This window comes from Heterodontus francisci, chromosome 2 (assembly GCF_036365525.1).
Source record: "Heterodontus francisci isolate sHetFra1 chromosome 2, sHetFra1.hap1, whole genome shotgun sequence".
Classification (NCBI taxonomy): domain Eukaryota; kingdom Metazoa; phylum Chordata; class Chondrichthyes; order Heterodontiformes; family Heterodontidae; genus Heterodontus; species Heterodontus francisci.
In genome coordinates this window covers 27494914-27514505 of record NC_090372.1, presented here as the reverse complement: position 1 = coordinate 27514505, position 19592 = coordinate 27494914, and the positions used below count along the sequence as shown (strand labels likewise).

General features: G+C 42.5%; 1 non-coding gene across 1 annotated transcript; it reads left to right on the top strand.

The window, feature by feature from the left end:
- The first annotated feature begins 13123 nt into the window (after window positions 1–13123).
- On the top strand, window positions 13124–13197 carry trnat-agu (transfer RNA threonine (anticodon AGU)). Its single transcript has one exon. It is a non-coding gene; the product is annotated as a tRNA-Thr (tRNA).
- Window positions 13198–19592: the final 6395 nt, after the last annotated feature.

Sequence of the window (19592 nt, the reverse complement as noted above, 5' to 3'; positions counted from 1 at the left end):
CTCCAGAATTGGCCTTTATAGCCACTCCAGGCGCTGCTTCACAAACCACTGACCACCTCCAGGCGCTTACCCATTGTCTCTCGAGATAAGGAGGCCCAAAAGAAGAAAGGGCATGAGACACAGATTGTCTACACAAATTGAAGAAAATTATAGTGTTAATGCATTTGGTTTTGGTTTGAGAGCTCATTTAAGAGTCAAAATAAGCACAGCTCTATATTATTTAGGCTGTTTCTGCTCAGTCTTGCTTATAGAGATCAATACTTTTTTAACGTCAACAGCCATTTATATCGAATCTCCAGCACGGAACGAGGCTCAACTGGTCTATGCCGGTGCTTACAAGTGCCTGCTCCCATTCTAATTACCTCTCCCCAACCTGCTCCCCCCTTTCCTTTGTGTATGCATTAAGCCTTCCTCTTAAATGCATCAATGCGATCTTCTTCAACCATTCTACATGGCAGCGTTTCACATCCTCAGCACTCTGTGTAAATAAATTCCTCCTAAATTCTTTATTTGATCTGTTAGTGGCTATCTTATATTTATGCTCCCCTGTTCTGGACTCACCCACAAATGGAAACGGTTTCTCCACATCCATCCTAACAAACCTTCTGTCTTTTAAGAGAAAAGAGCCCCAGCCTGCTCAAACTTTCTTGATAGTTGTATCCACTCAATTCTGGTAATAGCTCTATAATTTCTGTTCAAATCCAATGATTTGATAGCAACAAATTGTTTCTGGCTGGTGGGGGCAAGAAAATCTCAGAAAGTGGAATTGAACCAATTCCGTGTCGGTATTGACGGGATATCTGTCCCACTGCTGTCTCCTTTATAATGAAGTTGAATAAATCTGTAATTACACTCAATGCTAAAACCACTGGAATATTAACCTGTTTATTAATTCAGAATATACCCTGTTTATTGTTCTTTACTCTGTTATACTGCCCACAAATTTAAAGTGTGCAACTATTTTTAAAAGATAATCTACCAACCTGATTATCCCCATTTTGTGGGATCATACCATCATAATGAACTTGTACACCACAAATCAGAAGAATGTGACTGCTTCTGGGCCTATCAGATTTAAATATAGTTGCTATTAGTTATGCCACACTTACTGAGATTCGTAAAAAGGATCTTGCTTTGGATATGTTCACATAGTTTGCAACACAGCAGGCGTAAGGGTGGAGGCTGTATTTACTTTTGTAGATTTCATGTCTGTACTAATGCTTGAGTGTAAGAATTTCTCTTAACATCAGTAAACATTCTGTTTTGAACAGGACAGTGGGGTGGCAATGGGTTTTGACCAGAACTGCCACACGCACCACAAATGATAAGAAGATAGCTTGGCCAAATTAAAACACACTTGCCAGTGAATTTAAATGATAATTTGCAACTATGAAGCAATCAACCTGCTGCAGTGCTCACCCACTGCGGAAGCTTCAAGGGATCTGCTGGATTCTCCAACTCCATGATCATTAAAGTGTGAACAAAAGATGGGCAAGCAGTCCGGAAGATCCCAAGATTAGAAAATGTCAATGTTTCAACTTCAGTATGATAATCTGTGGATGCTCCCTTCTTCAATTAAGCACAACCAAGGAGAAGTAACCTGGTTTGGATGATGGAGTTCGCAAGCCGACACTGAGCTGCTGAATGCTGCCAGAGGGTAAAGTGTTTTCAACGAGTTCTCAATCCTTTATTATTTGATAAAAGCAAAATACTGCGGATGCTGGAAATCTGAAATAAAAACAAGAAATGCTGGAATCACTCAGCAGGTCTGGCAGCATCTGTGGAAAGAGAAGCAGAGTTAACGTTTCGGGTCAGTGACCCATCATCGGAACTGACAAATATTAGAAAAGTCACAGGTTATAAGCAAGTGAGGTGGGGGTGGGGCAAGAGATAACAAAGGAGGTCTAGATTGGACCAGGCCACATAGCTGACCAAAAGGTCATGGAGCAAAGGCAAACAATATGTTAATGGTGTGTTGAAAGACAAAGCATTAGTACAGATTAGGTGTAAATACACTGAATATTGAACAGCAGCAAGTGAAAACCTGAAAAAAATACAGTGGGTAAGCAAACTGAACAAACAAAGATGAAATGAAATAAATGCAAAAAAAAATTGTAAAAAATGTAAAAAAGAATGTTAAAAAAAAGGAAGAAAAAATGACTAAAAATGAAAGTAAAATGGGGGGCTGTCATGCTCTGAAATTATTAAACTCAATGTTCAGTCCGGCAGGCTGTAGTGTGCCTAATCGGTAAATGAGATGCTGTTCCTCGAGCTTGCATTGATGTTCACTGGAACACTGCAGCAATCCCAGGACAGAGATGTGAGCATGAGAGCAGGGGGGAGTGTTGAAATGGCAAGCAACCGGAAGCTCAGCGTCCTGCTTGCGGACTGAGCGGAGACGTTCCGCAAAGCGGTCACCCAGTCTGTGCTTAGTCTCCCCAATGTAGAGGAGACCACACTGTGAGCAGCGAATACAGTATACTACATTGAAAGAAGTACAGGTAAATCGCTGCTTCACCTGAAAGGAGTGTTTGGGGCCTGGGATAGTGAGGAGAGGGGAGGTAAATGGGCAGGTATTACACCTCTTGCGATTGCAGGGGAAGGTGCCCTGGGACGGGGACGAGGTGGTGGGGGTAATGGAGGAGTGGACCAGGGTGTCGCAGAGGGAATGATCCCTTCGGAATGCTGACAGGGGAAGGAAGGGGAAGATGCGACTGGTAGTGGCATCACGCTGGAGGTGGCGGAAATGGCAGAGGATGATCCTTTGGATATGGAGGCTGGTGGGGTGAAAAGTGAGGACAAGGGGAACCCTGTCACGGTTCTGGGAGGGAGGGGAAGGGGTGAGGGTAGAGGTGCGGGGAATGGGTCGGACACGGTTGAGGGCCCTGTCAACCACAGTGGGGGGAAATCCTCGGTTGAGGAAAAAGGAGGTCATATCAGAAGCACCGTCATGGAAGGTAGCATCATCAGAGCAGATGCGTCAGAGACGGAGAAACTGGGAGAATGGAATGGAGTCCTTACAGGAGGTAGGGTGTGAAGAAGTGTAGTCGAGATAGCTGTGGGAGTCGGTGGGCTTATAATGGATATTAGTAGACAACCTATCCCCAGAGATGGAGACAGAGAAGTCGAGGAAGGGAAGGGAAGTGTCAGAGATGGACCATGTAAAGGTGAGAGAAGGGTGGAAATTGGAAGCAAAGTTGATAAAGTTTTCCAGTTTGGGGCGGGAGCAGGAAACGGCACCGATACAGTCATCAATGTAACGGAAAAAGAGTTGGGGGAGGGGGCCTGAGTAGGACTGGAACAAAGAATGCTCGACATATCCCACAAAAAGACAGGCATAACTAGGACCCATGCGGGTACCCATAGCGACACCTTTTACTTGAAGGAAGTGCATGGAGTTGAAGGAGAAGTTGTTCAATGTGAGAACAAGTTCAGCCAGGCGGAGGAGGGTGGTGGTGGATGGGGACTGGTTGGGCCTCTGTTCCAGGAAGAAGCGGAGAGCCCTCAAACCATCCTGGTGGGGGATGGAGGTGTAGAGCGATTGGACGTCCATAGTGAAGAGGAGGCGGTTGGGACCAGGAAACTGGAAATTGTCAAAATGACATAGGGCATCAGAAGAGTCACGGATGTAGGTGGGAAGAGACTGGACCAGCGGAGAAAAGATAGAGTCTAGATAGGAAGAAATAAGTTCAGTGGGGCGGGAGCAGGCTGACACAATGGGTCTGCCGGGACAGTCTCGTTTGTGGATTTTGGGAAGGAGGTAGAAGCGGGCTGTCCTGGGTTGTGGGACTATGAGGTTGGAAGCTGTAGAGGGATGATCTCCAGAGGAGATGAGGTCAGTGACAGTCCTTTGGACGGTGGCTTGATGTTCGGTGGTGGGGTCATGGTCCAGAGGGAGGTAGGAAGAGGTGTCTGTGAGTTGGCGTTGAGCTTCTGCAAGGTAGAGGTTGGTACGCCATATGACAACAGCACCACCCTTGTCTGCAGGTTTGATGACCATGTCGGGGTTAGACCTGAGAGAACGGAGTGCCTCAAGTTCAGAGGGGGACAGGTTAGAGTGAGTGAGGGGGACAGAGAAATTGAGACGACCAATGTCTCGCCGACAGTTTTCAATGAAGAGATCAAGAGCGGGTAAGAGGCCAGAGGGAGGGGTCCAGGTAGAGGGAGAATGCTGGAGGCGGGTGAATGGGTCTGCTGGTCGGGGGGAGGACTCCTGGTCAAAGAAGTGAGCCCGGAGGCGGAGGCGACGGAAGAAGACCTCAACGTCATGCTGTGCGCGAAATTCATTGAGGTGGGGGCGTAAGGGGATAAAACTGAGACCTTTGCTGAGTACAGAACGCTCAGCATCAGAGAGGGGGAGGTCAGAGGGTATAGTGAATACACGGCAAGGGGTCAGATCAGAAAGGGTGGGGCCAGAGGGAAGTGAAGCGGAGGGACGATCTGGAGGGGCATTAGTCCCCATCAGCTGCTGGAGCTTGCGTTCCTTAACACCTGAAAGGAAGAAAAAAGTTTTTTGTTAATGCGTCGGATGAGACGTAAGATGAAATGAAACTGCGGAGTAGAACAGCTTTGAGATAAGATGAGGCAGTGCTGCTGGAGAGAGAGGTCCAGTGTGTGCATGTGGCGGCGCATAGCACTGAGTGTGGATCTCAGGATGCGGCGAGAGTAGCAGTCCGAGGAACGTTGTATTTCTCGGAGATACCTGTGATCCTGAGTGACCCTGGCGGAACCCAAACTGAGCATCACTGAGCAGGTTATTGCTAAGCAAGTGCCGCTTGATGGCACTGTTGATGACACCTTCCATCACTTTACTGATGATAGAGAGTAGGCTGATGGGGCGGTAATTGGCCGGGTTGGATTTGTCCTGCTTTTTGTGTACAGGACATATCTGGGCAATTTTCCACATTGCCGGGCAGATGCCAGTGTAGTAGGTGTACTGGAACAGCTTGGCTAGGGGCGCGGCAAGTTCTGGAGCACAGGTCTTCAGTACTATTGCCGGAATATTGTCAGGGCCCATAGCTTTTGCAGTATCCAGTTCCTTCAATTGTTTCTTGATATCACACGGAGTGAATAAGAACAAAAAAATGGTGTTAGAAAACTGGAAGAACAGGAAATCAGAAATGCAAAACAACCATAAGTAACTGAAAAGAAATCCTTGTGGAATAAAGTTTAAAAAAAAAATTTGTTCATGGAATCTGGGCATCACTGGTAAAAGACAAGGCCACATGCCCAAGAAAAGAAAAAAGAATGAGCTGTAAAGCAACTAGGTGGAGAATAGGAGATGGTGAGGTGACAGAAGTGCTAATAGAGCAAGACATAAAGAAGGGACAATAAAAACAATTCGAGAAACAAAAGACATATGAGATGCAGAGAACATGTGAATAGAGGAAATTATGGCACAGCTTGATAATGCAAAATTGGATGGATGCTTGGGTTTTTGGTAAGTGACACTAAATGTAATCGGTTTCAAGTTACATATTATTGGAGATGCAGGTTCTGACAGACACTCTGTACACTGATTTTGATCTGGAAGTTTATCACCAAACCATCCTCATGCTAAATGAACACACAGATGGTGTTGACACAATGATGGAGGACACTCGGTGTTGGGGTGAGGGTGGGTGAGGTGGGGGGCGGTGGGTTCAAAGCAGAATATTATATCACACTTCAAAAAGCACTTTATGTTACTAAAGAGCCCTGCCTGAAACTTAACAAAGGAGAATGGGTATTTAGAGTCACAAAGGTGGGATTTTAAAAATAGACTTGCATTTATATAGCACCTTTCACGACCACTGGATGTCTCAAGGTGCTTTACAGCCAATGAAGTACTTTTTGAAGCTTAGTCACTGTAGTAATGCAAGAAATGCGGTAGTATATACACAGCAAACTCCCACAAACAGCAATTTGATAATGACCAGATAGTCTGTTTTATGCGACGTTGATTGAGGGATAAATATTGGGCAGGACACCAGGGATAACTCCCCTGCTCTTCTTCGAACTCGTGCCATTTTTTGCATCCACCTGAGCAGGCAAATGGGGCCTTGGTTTAATGTCCCATTGGAAAGAGATTACCACTTGTTGGTGATATCATCAGCTACTGAAATTCTCTTGAAACTATATGTCAGAAAGACATATTTGTAAAAAAAAGTTTCTCAATACAATCATGTTTCGATATTTATCAGTTTCATTAAGTAAAGAATTTCAATTTCTATTTTATGTAAATAAGAATAAATAAGTGCAAGTATGTATTTGTTTTGTAAAGAGATGTAATGATACATCACCTTCATCAGATTGAGTATGAAAAATATACTTTGCATACATCCGTAAGTTTTAAAGTTTCAATATGATCGTGAGAATTTACAGATGTTTCTTTAATGTTTCAATTAATTTTTTAGGATTAAATAAGTCTGCAAGATGGAGTTTGTAGGCACAGAACATCCTGTGCTATGTGGGAACTCTGAGATACTTCCCGTGTCCTGGATAACCATATTTGCAGGAAGTGTCATCAGTTGCAGCAGCTCAAGCTCTGCGTTTCAGAGCTTAAGCAGCAGCTGCTGTCACTGTGGTACAGCCATGAGGTTGAGAGCTTCATGGATTGTGCATTTATGGATGTGGTCAACCCACAGCTTACGAGTATGCAGGGAAAGAGGGAATGGGTGACTACCAGGCAGTCAAGAAGAAACAGGCAGGCAGTGCAGGAGTCCCCTGAGTGCATCTCACTCTCCAATCAGTATTCAGTTCTGAATACTGAGAAAGTGATGGTTCATCAGGGGAATGCAGCCAGAGCTAAGTCCAGGGCAACACGGTTGGCTCAGCTGTACAGGGGACACAAAGAAGACTGGAAGAGCAATAGTGATCGGTGTCAAGAAACCCTATATACCAAAAGAGAAATATTAATTTCATCGGTTGGAAACTTACCTTAGACTTTTAATGGGAAAAAAATCCTACAGTAACTTTTTAAAAAACAAGCAGCCAAGATGGCCATTGCTATTTACATCCAAAATACCAAGAGATTGAACTGGAGACAAAAAATCTAACAAGAAGCCCAACTAGGACAATAGCTTGCTCTAAGTGATTGAATTACCTAAAATGGTTTCATTAGCATGGTTGTCAAGGCCATCCTCACACATTGGCTTTGAAAGAGCCAAACCCCTCCAAGTGTGAATGGGCATCCTGGGGCATGGAGAACCTTGAATTTAATTAGAAGATTCCAGAAAAACCTCACTAGAAACAAAAGGGATTGAGAGAGACTGCCTGTTCATCTCTGAAGAAGCTAGAAGTTTTGTTACACAGACAGAAGACAAGCAGTAACAGAATGTACAGCAGCAAAAAGCTGTGTGCTTCCCTTTCTCTCTCCCCAGAAAACATCAAGTTTGAAAACCATCTGCGACTGGGGGAGCCTCCAAGCCTACAGACTGCTACAGCCAGCAACCAGGGAAAGAGAGCCAACTACAGATTCTGCCTTCATGAAAACCCTGAGCAAAGCAAGCCAGCCAAAATACACTTTGACCAACCAAGAACTTCAGGAATACAGCTTCAGCCGAGGACTACTGGATCATCCACTTTACAGCCCTGTATTTAAGTTCCATCTATTCTGGACTTTAATTCAACCACCAAATCTGTTTTCCCTCCTGTAATCTAGTTGTGTGTGTGTGATTCTCATGTGAATGTGCATATGAATGTGTAGCATATTTTTAGTATTTTTAAATTGTGTTAGAGTATTAATTATAATAAAACTTACCTCTTTCTTGTTTAAACTCAAGAAAACCTGTCTGGTTGGTTCTTTCACAATCACAGTAAAGGAAAAAGGCTAAAACACTTATGGAGGTGGTAAGCACAACGGCTGTTTCAAAGGAATAAACCCTGTTGCGGTCAAATAAGAGGAAGAGGCAAGAGGGGAGCCTGAGAACCCCTCCTCATCTGGCCGTAACATAGGAAATTCGATAGTTAGGGGAACAGACAAGTATTTCTGTGGTTGCAGACGTGAATCCAGGATGGTATGTTGATTCCCTGGTGCCAGGGTCAGGGATGTCACTGAACAGCTGCAGAGCACCCTGAGGGAGGACGGTGAATAGCAAGTTGTCGTGGTCCACATCATTACCAACAAGATAGGTAGAAAGAGAGATGTGGTCCTGCTAGGTAGGAGATTAGCAAGCAGGACCTCAAAAGTAGTACTCTCCAGATTACTCCCTGTACCATGCGCAAGCGAGTATGGAAATAGAATGACAAAGCAGATGAATGCATGGCTTGAAAGATGGTGCAGGAGGGAAGTGTTATGTCAATGTGCTTTGTTGAATGATAATTTTCTTTGGTCCACTGACTGGAGATCTACCTTTATATTTAAAAAAAAATAAATTTCAAAAGATCATTTAAAAAAGGATGACTGCTGGCAACTTAAGATGATCACCTAGTTTGCTCCACTGTATCCTACATTGCAAAGGACTGTGAGGAGGGAGACAAAGTGTCTATGCATTTCCCAGCAAGAACTAAGACCCAGGAAGTTTAAGGGAACTGTTTGTTCTCTTTCTTTTAGCAAGAAGAAGAAATACTGATTAATGCTATGCTTGAATCACCGAGTGACTGTTCCGTGACAAGCCCCTTCCCATCTGTTTTTTAACCTGGTGTTTTCTCTGCAGCAGGGGAGAGGCCACTGGACTCTGACAAGAGCAGACCCTAAAAGCGGGGTCCCTCTCTCTCTATTCCAGCTTGAAAGCTTTCAAATCTTGCTTCTTGACTGACCACCTTTGCATACTCCGGCTACAATTAGAAACCCCGTTGGAGGAAATAATCTGTATCGGTATCTCCAAGAGACTCACCAAACCAGTCATCTACCTCTTCAAACTAACAGCCTCAGGACCACTGAATTCAGCTAGAAGCCAGCCGAATCACCAAACTCCACCGACTGTACACCTTTTCTCTATGGACTCTAACTCAACCAATCTACATTTCCCACTCTGTAACCTATTTGTATGTGTGTCAACCTCTCGTGTGTGTGTGAGAGTGAAAGTTGGCGCGTAGTTTATTATTTTATTAGTTCGGTTTACATGCAGTAAAGTTAACCTCTTTCTTTGTTAACTCAAGAAAACCTATTGGATTGGTTCTTGTTATGATCATAGCAAGTAAGTAATCAAACACCTACTGAATTGGCCAGTACATCCACTTTAAGAAAGAATTAAACCTGTTGTAGTCTAACAAGGAGAGGAAAAAGGGGGAAGCCCTTCGACTCCTCCTCACTTGACTGTAACAGAGGAATTTAGATTCCTGGGACATTGGGACCAGCTCTGCGGGAGATGGAACCTGTACAGGCTGGACGGGCTGCACCTAAACTGAGCTAGGACCAATTGCCTTGCAGGGCGATTTGCTAGTGCTATTGGGGAGGGTTTAAACTAACTTGGCAGAGGTGTGGGAACCAGGAGGTAATATTACAGAGGAATATCAAGGTGTACAGAATACTGGGAGAGACAGATAGCACTAGAGTAGGAAATAGTATGTTATTAGGTGGGTGCAGAATAAGGGGGGAAAGTAATAAAGTCTAAATTAGGTTTACTCTGCATGTATGTGAATGCTTGGAGTGTGGTAAATAAGGTTGATGAGTTGCAGGCACAGATAACTACGTAGAAATATGATGTTGTAGCTATAACAGAGACCTGGCTCAAAGAAGGGCAGGACAGGGTATTAGATGTTCCTGGATACATATGTTCAGGAAAGATAGGAAAGGAAGGAAAGGGAGAGGGGTGGCAATATTGATTAAGGAGAACATTGCAGTGCTGGAGAGAGGGGATGCCCTGGAGGGATCAAAGACAGAAACTATTTGGCTAAGGAACAAAAAAGGTGCAACTACATTGCTCGGTGTAGTCTATAGGCCACCAACTAGTGGGAATGATGTAGAGGAACAAATTTGCAAGGAGATTACAGAGAGGTACAAGAATTATAGAGTAGGGGGGACTTTAATTATCCAAATATAGACTGGGATAGTAGTAGTGTAAAGGATATAGAGGGGCAAGAGTTCCTAGAGTGTTCAGAAGAATTTTCTACAACAGTATGTTTCCAATCCAATGAGAAAAGAGGCACTGTTAGACCTGGTTCTTGGGAATGAGGTGGGCCAAGTGGATCATATGTCAGTAGGGGAATATTTAGGGGACAGTGATCATAGCATCATAAGGTTTAGGTTGGCTATGGAAAGTACAAGAAACAATCCAAAGTTGGAATAATTAACTGGGGGAAAGCCAACTTCAATGGGGTAAGAATGGATCTGACCCAGATAAATTGGAATCAAAGGTTGGCAGGCAAAACTGTAACTGAACAATGGGCTGCCTTTAAAGAAGAAATAGTTTGGGCACAGTCAAGGTATATTCCCACAAGAGGAAAGGTAGGGCAAACAAATCCAGAGCTCCCTGGATGACAAAAGAGATAGAAATTAATATGAAAAAGAAAAAGTGTGCTTATAACAGATGTCATATCGATAATACAACTGAGAACCAGGCTGAATATAGGAGGTTCAGAGGGGAATTGAGAAACCAAATAAGATAAACAAAGAGAGTATGAGAAGTGACTGGCAGATAACACAAAAGGGACCCCAAAAGTCTTCTTTAGCTATATTAATAGTAAAGATGGTAAAAGGAGGAGTGGGTCCGTTTAAGAACCAAAAAGGAGATTTACGAATGGAAGAAGGGGGATGGCTGAGGTATTAAAGAAGATGCTGTGCAGGTCATGGTGAAAGACGGGGTAGTTCAGACACTTGAAGGGTTTAAAATTAATAAGGAGGAGGTATTATGGGACTAGAATAGTTAGGTGCTTGATGGCCAGCACAGACATGGTGGGCAGAAGGGCCTGTTTCTGTGCTGTATAACTCTATGACTCTATTGGATAGGTTGTCTGTATTTAAAAGTTGATAAAGCAGCAGGACTGGATGAGATGCATCCAAGGATACTGGGGGAAGTGAAAGTGGAAATTGAGGAGGCTCTGGCCATAATTTTCCAATCTTCGTTAGACTCAGGGGCAGTGCTAGAGGACTGGAGAATTGCAAATGTAACACCCTTGTTCAAAAAAGGTGTAAAAATATGTGCAGCAACTACAGGCCAGTCAGTTTATCCGCAGTGGTGGGGAAGCTTCTAGAAGCGATAATTCGGGAGAAAATTAATAGGCATTTGCACAAGTGTGGGTTAATTAAGGAAAGCCAGCATGAATTTGTTAAGGGCAAATCATGTTTAACTAATTTGCTTGAGATTTTTTATGAGGTAACTGAGAGGGTCGATGAGGATAATTCTGTTGATGTGGTGTACATGGAAGGCATTTGATGAAGTGTCACATAGTAGGCTTGTGAGCAAAGTTAGAGCCCCATGGAATAAAATGGACAGTAGCAAAATGGATACAAAATTGGATGAATGACAGGAAACAGAGAGTAGTGATTAATGGTTGTTTTTGGTCTGGAAGATGGTTTATAGTGGAGTACCCCACTGGTCGGTGTTGGGACCCCTGCTCTTCCTGATATATATTAATGACCTAGACCTTGGCGTACAGGGCACAATTTCAAAATTTACTGCCGATACAAAACTTGGAAGCATTGTGAACTGTGAGGAGGATAGTGTAGAACTTCAAAAGGACATAGACAAGTTGGTGGAAAGGGTGGACGTGGCAGATGAAATTTAATGCCGAGAAGTGTGAAGTGATTCATTTTGGTAGAAAGAATGAGGAGAGACAATATAAAATAAAGCATACATTTCTAATGAGGGTGCAGGAGCAGACGGATCTGGGTATATCTGTGCGTAAATAATTGAAGGTGGCAGAACAAGTTGCGAGCGTGGTTAATAAAGCATTCAGCACCCTAGGCTTTTTCATTAGTGGCATGCAGTACAAAAGCAAGGAAGTTATGTTAAACTTGTATAAAATATTGGTTTAGCCTCAACTGGAGTATTGCATCCAGTTATTGGCACCACACTTTAGGTACAATATGAAGGCATTAGCGTGCAGAAAAGAGGAGATTGGATAGAAAATTATGAGGAGTCTGGAAAGAAGAGTCGATAGAGAGAAACTGTTCCCATTGGTGGAAGAATTGATAACCAGAGGACACAGATATAAGGTAATTGGCAAAAGAGGCAATGCTGACATGAGGAAAAATGGACACAGCCAGTGGTTAGGATCTGGAATGCACTACCTGAGAGTGTGGTGGAAGCAAGTGCAATCGAGGCATTCAAGCGGGAATTTGATTATTATCTGAAAAGGAAGAATGTGCAGGACTGCGGGAAGAAGGTGGGGAAGTGGCACTAGGTGAATTGCTCCTTTAGAAAGCCAGCAGACACGATGGGCCAAATGGGCCAAACCATATGATTCTATAAAGTTGAGGTGAATATAACATTGTTTTCCATCATAACAATTCTGCTTATTATTCCTTTAGAACTTGTTGCTGGATTATTAGGAATTATGGGGACAATATAAATAATAAGAGCATATAAAAAAAAACCCACTGGAACTGCTGAAGGTCAGTAACAAATGTAAGCTGCTGGACATCAGTCAACGTCTGTAAAAACAAAAGGAGAGCTAATGTTTTGGATGTCACTCTTGGTCAGAAAGGTTAAATATAAGAGCACAGAAGAAAGCCAAATTAATATATGTAGCTGACCAGCTGAGTGTTTCCAGCATTTTTTAATTTTGTTTCAGATTTCCAATTTTTTTGTAGTTTGTGTTGTTTTGTTTGTTTATCAGGTGCAGGAGCTACGCGATGCTGATCAACAGTGGGCGGAATATACAAAGTAAGAGAGAATGCTTTAATGGACTTTGCAATGAGTCGTAGGCGAGGTCCATTCAGGAACTGGGCGCATGACCAGGGCACAATTGATACACCAGGTTCCATGGGTGCCGGGCCCGGGGCAGCGGGTGCTCCAGGTGCTTTGCTCCTTTCCCTGTCTGATATTACCGACAGCCTGGGGCGTTTTGAAACATTATGACATGAACGGACATTACCCACTCCCGTACATATGAAAGAAACAAAAGCTGCACCGGTGCGACATTGAAATCAAAAGCAGTGTAGGTTATACTCCAAAAAAAATAACTTCTGAAATACAGAGAAAAAGAAATTGCTCATGTCTGTCAGAGTTTTGTAGCTTTGCAGCCGCTGTATTGCCGCGGCGCCGTGGCTTAGTTGGTTAAAGCGCCTGTCTAGTAAACAGGAGATCCTGGGTTCGAATCCCAGCGGTGCCTGCCGGTTAGTTTTTCCACTTGCCGTTTACCTCTTTCCCAATTTTAGCATTTATGAAGAATGCTGATTAATTATTAGAGAGAGTTTAATACGCGTAATTTTAATGCATTCAAACATTTTACACCAGCAAATCAATGTGTAAAGCCAATCCGTCAGGTTGCCCCCTAGCGAAGTTTCATTTTGAAAGAGTGACAGCTCTTGAAACATTTCTGTAGGATGAACAGGAATGGCATTTCTTTGTCTGATATCTTGTCAGCATTTCATGTCACAATTGAGGAATCTTACTTAAGACTTTTTTTTACAGCAAATTTCTGCAAATTAACTCAAATCTTGTATTCATAAAACAACAGGAAATCACACTCTCAGCTCATATTAATTTATTTTTCAGGCCATGATTACTGCAAATTGCTGTGTTTAGTCTATTTTTTTTGTTCGTTCTGTATTTTCCTTATGCTGTCTTTGGAGTTAAAACCTGGTTCACTTAAAAAAACACTTTGTTCCAAACAATTGACGACAAGTCTCTTGCGGTTAACAGGGAGACAATATACATATATATATAGATGCCTTAACCTGCATTTGTTCTGCTCACTGGCTTCAAACGAATGGTCACATGTGCCAATTAGATTGTTTCAACAGCTGTGTGGTAGCTGTTTATATTAAACTTGGCAATTTTCTGAGTGTCATCCCCTTGGAGACAGTTTCAGGGAAGTGCAGCCACAATCTGTGACATTTTTATGCAACTTGACCTTTTGTTGTTTTTAATGACACTTAAAATATTGGCCTGTCAGTTCTTCTGAAGTTATCAGAAAGGACTGGGAACGATGTGGTAAATTATACAGCAAACACTTGTGTAAAGTCTTTGTTAGGGAATGCTGCCCAGTCCAGTTTTACTGTGACACTGAATATAGAAGTCCCAATTGTGTATTTTCTATATTCCCAGGAGTCTTGTATATTATTCTAAATCTGCAGTTTGTCTTTGCTACTGTTTTATTATCACTAATTTTTTTCCTGTAGTTTATAGTCTAAACCACAGTCTGCTAAAGTCCTCTACCACTTTCTGAACTCAAGGAGATCAAGTGTGAGTATAGAATCATAGAATGATACAACATAGGAGACCATTCAGCCTATTGTACTTGTGCCAGCTTATTGGAAAAGCTATCCTATTAGTTCCATTCCTCTCCTCTTTCCCCATAGCTCTGTATATTTTTCCCCATCAAGTATTTATCTAATTCTCTTTTGAAAGTTAACATTGAATCTAGTCCAACAACCATTTTCAGGCAGTGCATTCCAGATCGTAACAACTCACTGCATAAAAAAAATTCTCCTCATCTGACCTCTGGTTCTTTTGCCAAATACCTTAAATTTGTGTCTTCTGGTGACTGACCCTTCTGCCACTGGAAACAGTTTCTCCTTATTTATTCTACAAGAATCCTTCATGATTTTGCACACCTCTATTAAGTCTCCCCTAGCCTTCTGTCCTCTAAGAAGAACAATCACATCTTCTCCAGTCTCTCCACATAACTGAAGTTGTCTTGCTCACACAAGGAGAAATTATGAACTATATAATGTTAGGAAACAACCCCAAACAGACTTGAGGCACCAAAGCAGCCCGGATTCAAACGGACCAATCAGGAGAAAGGATTGTGACTGGTGGCAGCACGCTGTTGAAGCGGAAGCATGTTCTGGACAATCGGAGCTGAATCAGTGTTAGTTTGAATTCAGGTATTAGTTCAAATAGTTCTATCTATTCCAGTGAAGAGGAAGGACCCTCCCTGAGATCACCATCTTTAAACTACATGTAGGCAGAGACTGGAGTTGGTCTTGAACTCCCTAACTGAGAAATCGAACCAGGCTTTTACCATTGAACTGTGAGTGAGAAATAACAAGTGAAGTCTGCAACAATGCATCCGTCCTCCTGAATCATCCGAGTTTCTTTTTTTTCTCTTCATTGAACTAGACAAAAGGGAAAAACCAGGCCTGCACCATTTCAAGTTTTCATCCCAGGGAAAAAGCAAACTCTTTTTAAAACCATCAGACTTAAATGCATGTTACCTTTTAATCCTTATCTTGTCTTGTGTGTGCTTCTGAATGTGTGTGAGAGTGGGCAAAGTTCCATATATTTTCAAGTGTTCTATAATAAACAAATATCTTTCTTTTAAACTTACAAGAAAACCTGTCATTTGTCTGTTTCTTCACCATTAAAATGCTCCGGGGTTAAAACACTTTTAAAAACATGCTGTCTTCAGTCAGTTGATGTGAAAAATGGGGAAACCATCCCTATCATCTCCCACCTGTCCGTAACAGATTGGGGGCTCATCCGGGATCTGAAACATTAGACTAAGTGAGTGAATTGGATACAGGATGTGAATTGATCATAAAACTGTAAAAAATAAATTTGCAGGTTTTCTCGTATTTTTACTGTGCTAACACACTTAAGACATGGCTATGGCCGACACCAAAGCTGTTGTAGAACCGGAAGAGGTATTTTGGGGATGCATTAAATTCATTAAATGTTGAGGAACTGAAAGCTGTAGCTAACCAGGTGGGAGTAACTTTAAGGTCAAAAGCAAGACAGGCTGAGATCCTTAAAACTCTAGCTAGTCACTTTTGTATTGACTCAGAACCAGAAGAAACAGCATGGAAACTGAGACTGTCAAAGTAGCCTGAGCTAGAATTCAAATGGAAATGCAGAGAATTGAATTAGAGTTTGAAATGCAAAGGGAGAGAGAGGCAAGACCATTTGCATTAGAGAGGAAAGACTGAAATTGCAAAGTGCAGGCACCAATAGCAATTCAAATATTGATCCCAGTTTGGAGCAAAGCTTCGATTTTAATAAGACTGTTACAGATAGAATTGAGAGAGAACTGAAACTCCAGTTCTTTTCCACCTACTGTCTGTAATCAGTGTGTTTTTGAGGAAGATGTGTGTGTTTCTTAACCCCTGAGTATATGGCCAAGTTGAATATCCAGCAGCATGCTTTTTATGTGTTTTAAAAAAGAGGATTATTTTTATTCACACGTTCACCCCGATAGTCTAATGCTATGTCACTCACTCACTCACTCACTCACTACTCTCTCTCTCTCTCTCTCTCTCTCTCACACACACACAGCTAAAATCCTCAGCATACCACTCACAGTCACAGTGGGCTCTGGAATGGTATCACCAAACCCTGAAAACCATGATCAGAATATCTCCACGATTGGGACCAGGGGTTAGCGTTTCTGCTGTTTGACACTAGAGATTCACCCAACACCCAAAGAATCGACAGGCTTCAGTCCATTTGAAATGGCATACAGGCATGAAGTAAGAGGCCTCTTTAAGCTGATCAAAGAAACATTTCTACATTTCAAAGGGAGGAAACCGTGTCGTTAAATCATGTATCAACCTTTTGCAAGCAACTTTTTAAAGCATGTGCTGTGGCTACGGAACACCTTAAAGCCTCCCAGCAGATTATGAAAAAGAAGGCAGACAGGCATGCTGAGGCTCAAATACTCAAACCTGGGGATCAGGTCCTGGTGTTGTTGCCATTACTGGGTGTACCCCTGAAAGTCAGGTTTAGTGGCCTGTACTGTGTGGGGGAAGAAAGATCAGTGAGGTCAATTACCTGATCAACACCCCCAGCCAGAGAAAGAAACAACGGCTGTGCCACATAAACGTGTTAAATAAATATTATAAATTGGGAACAAGACAAACCAGTGAATGCCTGCCAGGTAGTGAGGAACGTTGAGGATGGAAACAATAGTGAGGAGGAGCTGGGGGAGAAGGGAACCTGGAAAATTCTCAGATTGACCCCCCTACTGTGACACAGAAATCCTAGGGAGGATAGACACAGTAATTATCTAATTGACAAGCAGAGGAAAGGCCTAGCAAAACTGCTAAGGGAGGTTGGGAAGTGTGTAGGGACAAACCTGATTGCACCTCTTTGGCCATTCATAATGTGGATCTAGGAGATACCCCACCTATTAAATAAAACCAATACTGACTGAGCCCTGATAAATTGGCTCAAGTCGGAGAGGTGATCCAATACATGCTAGTCAATGACCCAATCAAACCTAGTCAAAGCATCTGGCGTTCTCCTATTGTATTGGTTCCTAAGCCAGATGGACCTAAGAGACTCTGCATCAACTTTTCTAAAGTTGATGCAGTGACCGAAACAGATTCATACCCGATTCCTCGCATTGAGGAATTGAGGTATTAACCAAGTAGGCAACTCTGCTTGCATCAGTAAAATTGATTTATTAAAAGGGTACTGGCATATCCCTGTGACCAACTAAGCGAAGGAAATCTTGGCTTTTGTAAAGCCAGATGATCTATTCCAATGCAAAGTCATGCCATTCTGTTTAAGGAACGCCCAGCAACCTTTCAAAGATTGATGAATCAAGTGATGGCTAGCTTGATGACCTCTTGGTCTACAGCGACACCTGGGGAGACCACCTAAATTATTTAAAGGCATTATTCAAAGGTCTACAACACATCAACCTGGTGGCAAATTTAGCTAAAAGTGAGTTCACGAAGGTCAAAGTGGCCTCCTTGGGACATGTTGTAGGCCAAGACTGGTGTTGCCAAGGGCAGCAAAAGTACAAGCACTGATAGATTTCTCCATTCCCAAGATGAAAGGAGAGATAATGCGGTTCCTGGGGATGTGCAGTTTCTATGGAAATCTTGTTCCTAATTTCAGCACCCTAGCTGCACCATTGCTGCACCTATTAACTGCACCTATTAAAGAAAAATATTAAAATAGTGGACAGATCTGTGTCAGATGGCTTTCGAGAAATTGAAGGCATTTCTAACAAATGAACCCGTATCAGCAGCACCAAACTTTAAAGAACCTTTAAGGTGGCTATTGACGTGAGTGATGTGGGAGTAGGAGCTGTCTTACTCCAGGAAGCTGACTCAGGTATTGACAGACCAATTGGCTATTTTTCCAAAATGTTAAATAAACATTAGCGGAAATATTCCACCATAGAAAAGGAGGCTTTGGGACTTCTGTTAGCCCTTCAACATTGAGTTCTATGTTAATAATGGACACTGACCACAACTCACTAACTTTACGAGAGAGATCAAAAGTTAACAATGCTAGGCTGTTCAGATGCAATTTAGCCCCTCAGCTGTTTAACTTAAAAATCATGCACATAGCTGGGAAAAACAATTTCATTGTGGGTGATCTGTCAGTATTTAAACAGGCAACGTGCCACCAGTAAACTGTGGAAGGTCTAGTGACAGTGATAGTGAGGAATGCATACAAATGAATGCATGTAGATGTGTGCTATTGTGTGTTCTTACTTATCCTTCTTTCTAAAAAATAAGAAAAACCAAGGAATTTCATTTATTTTCACTTTTTTCAGGGACATGTCACGCTCATGCAAGGAGAAATTATTAACTATGTATATGAAACAAACCCAAACAGCCTTGATGCGCCAAAGTGGCCCGGATTCAAACTGACCAATCAGGAGAAAGAATTGTAATTGGTGGCGGTGGGGCATGAGTGCAGCAGCAGTGCATTCTGGAACAGCACCTAACAGCACTTCCTCCCTCACAGCACTGTGGGTGTACCCACACCAGACGGACTCCAGCAGTTCAAGAAGGCAGCTCACCACCACCTTTTCAAGGGCAATTAGGGATGGACAACAAATGTGGCCTTGCCAGCGATGCCCACATCCCACGAAAAAATGAAAAAAACAATTGAAGCAGAATCAGTATTGGTTTTAATTCAGTTATTAGTTTAAAAGTGAGAATTCTATCTATTCCAGGAAAGACCCTGCCTGAGATCACCATCTTTAAACTACATGTAGGCAGCGACTGGAGTTGTCCTTGAACTCCCTAACTGAGAAATTGAACTAGGCTTTTGCCATTGAACTGTGACTGAGATATAACAAGTGAAGTCTGCAACAATGCATCTGTCCTCCTGAACCATCCGAGTTTCTTTTTTTTCTCTTCAGTGAACTAGGAAAAAAGGAAAAACCAGGCCTGCACTGTTTCAAGTCTTCATCCCAGGGGAAAAAGCAAGTTTTACAGCAAACTCTTTTTAAAACCATCAGTCTTAAACGCATATTACCTTTTAATCTCTATCTTTTCTTGTGCATGTGTATCTGTATGTGTGTGAGAGTGGGCAAATTTGCATATATTTTCAGGTGTTGTATAATAAACATTTATCTTTCTTTTAAACGTACGAGAAAACCTACAATTTGTCCATTTGTTGACCATTAAAACGCTCAGGGGTTAAACACTTTTTAAAAACACACTGTCTTCGGTCAGTTGAGAGGTGAAAAATGGGGAAACCATCCCTATCGTCTCCCACCTGTCTGTAACAAAGTCTAGCGTCCCTGATACCATTCTAGTAAATCTCCTCTGCGCCCTGTCTAAGGCCTTGCCATCTTTCCTGATGTGTGGTGCCCAG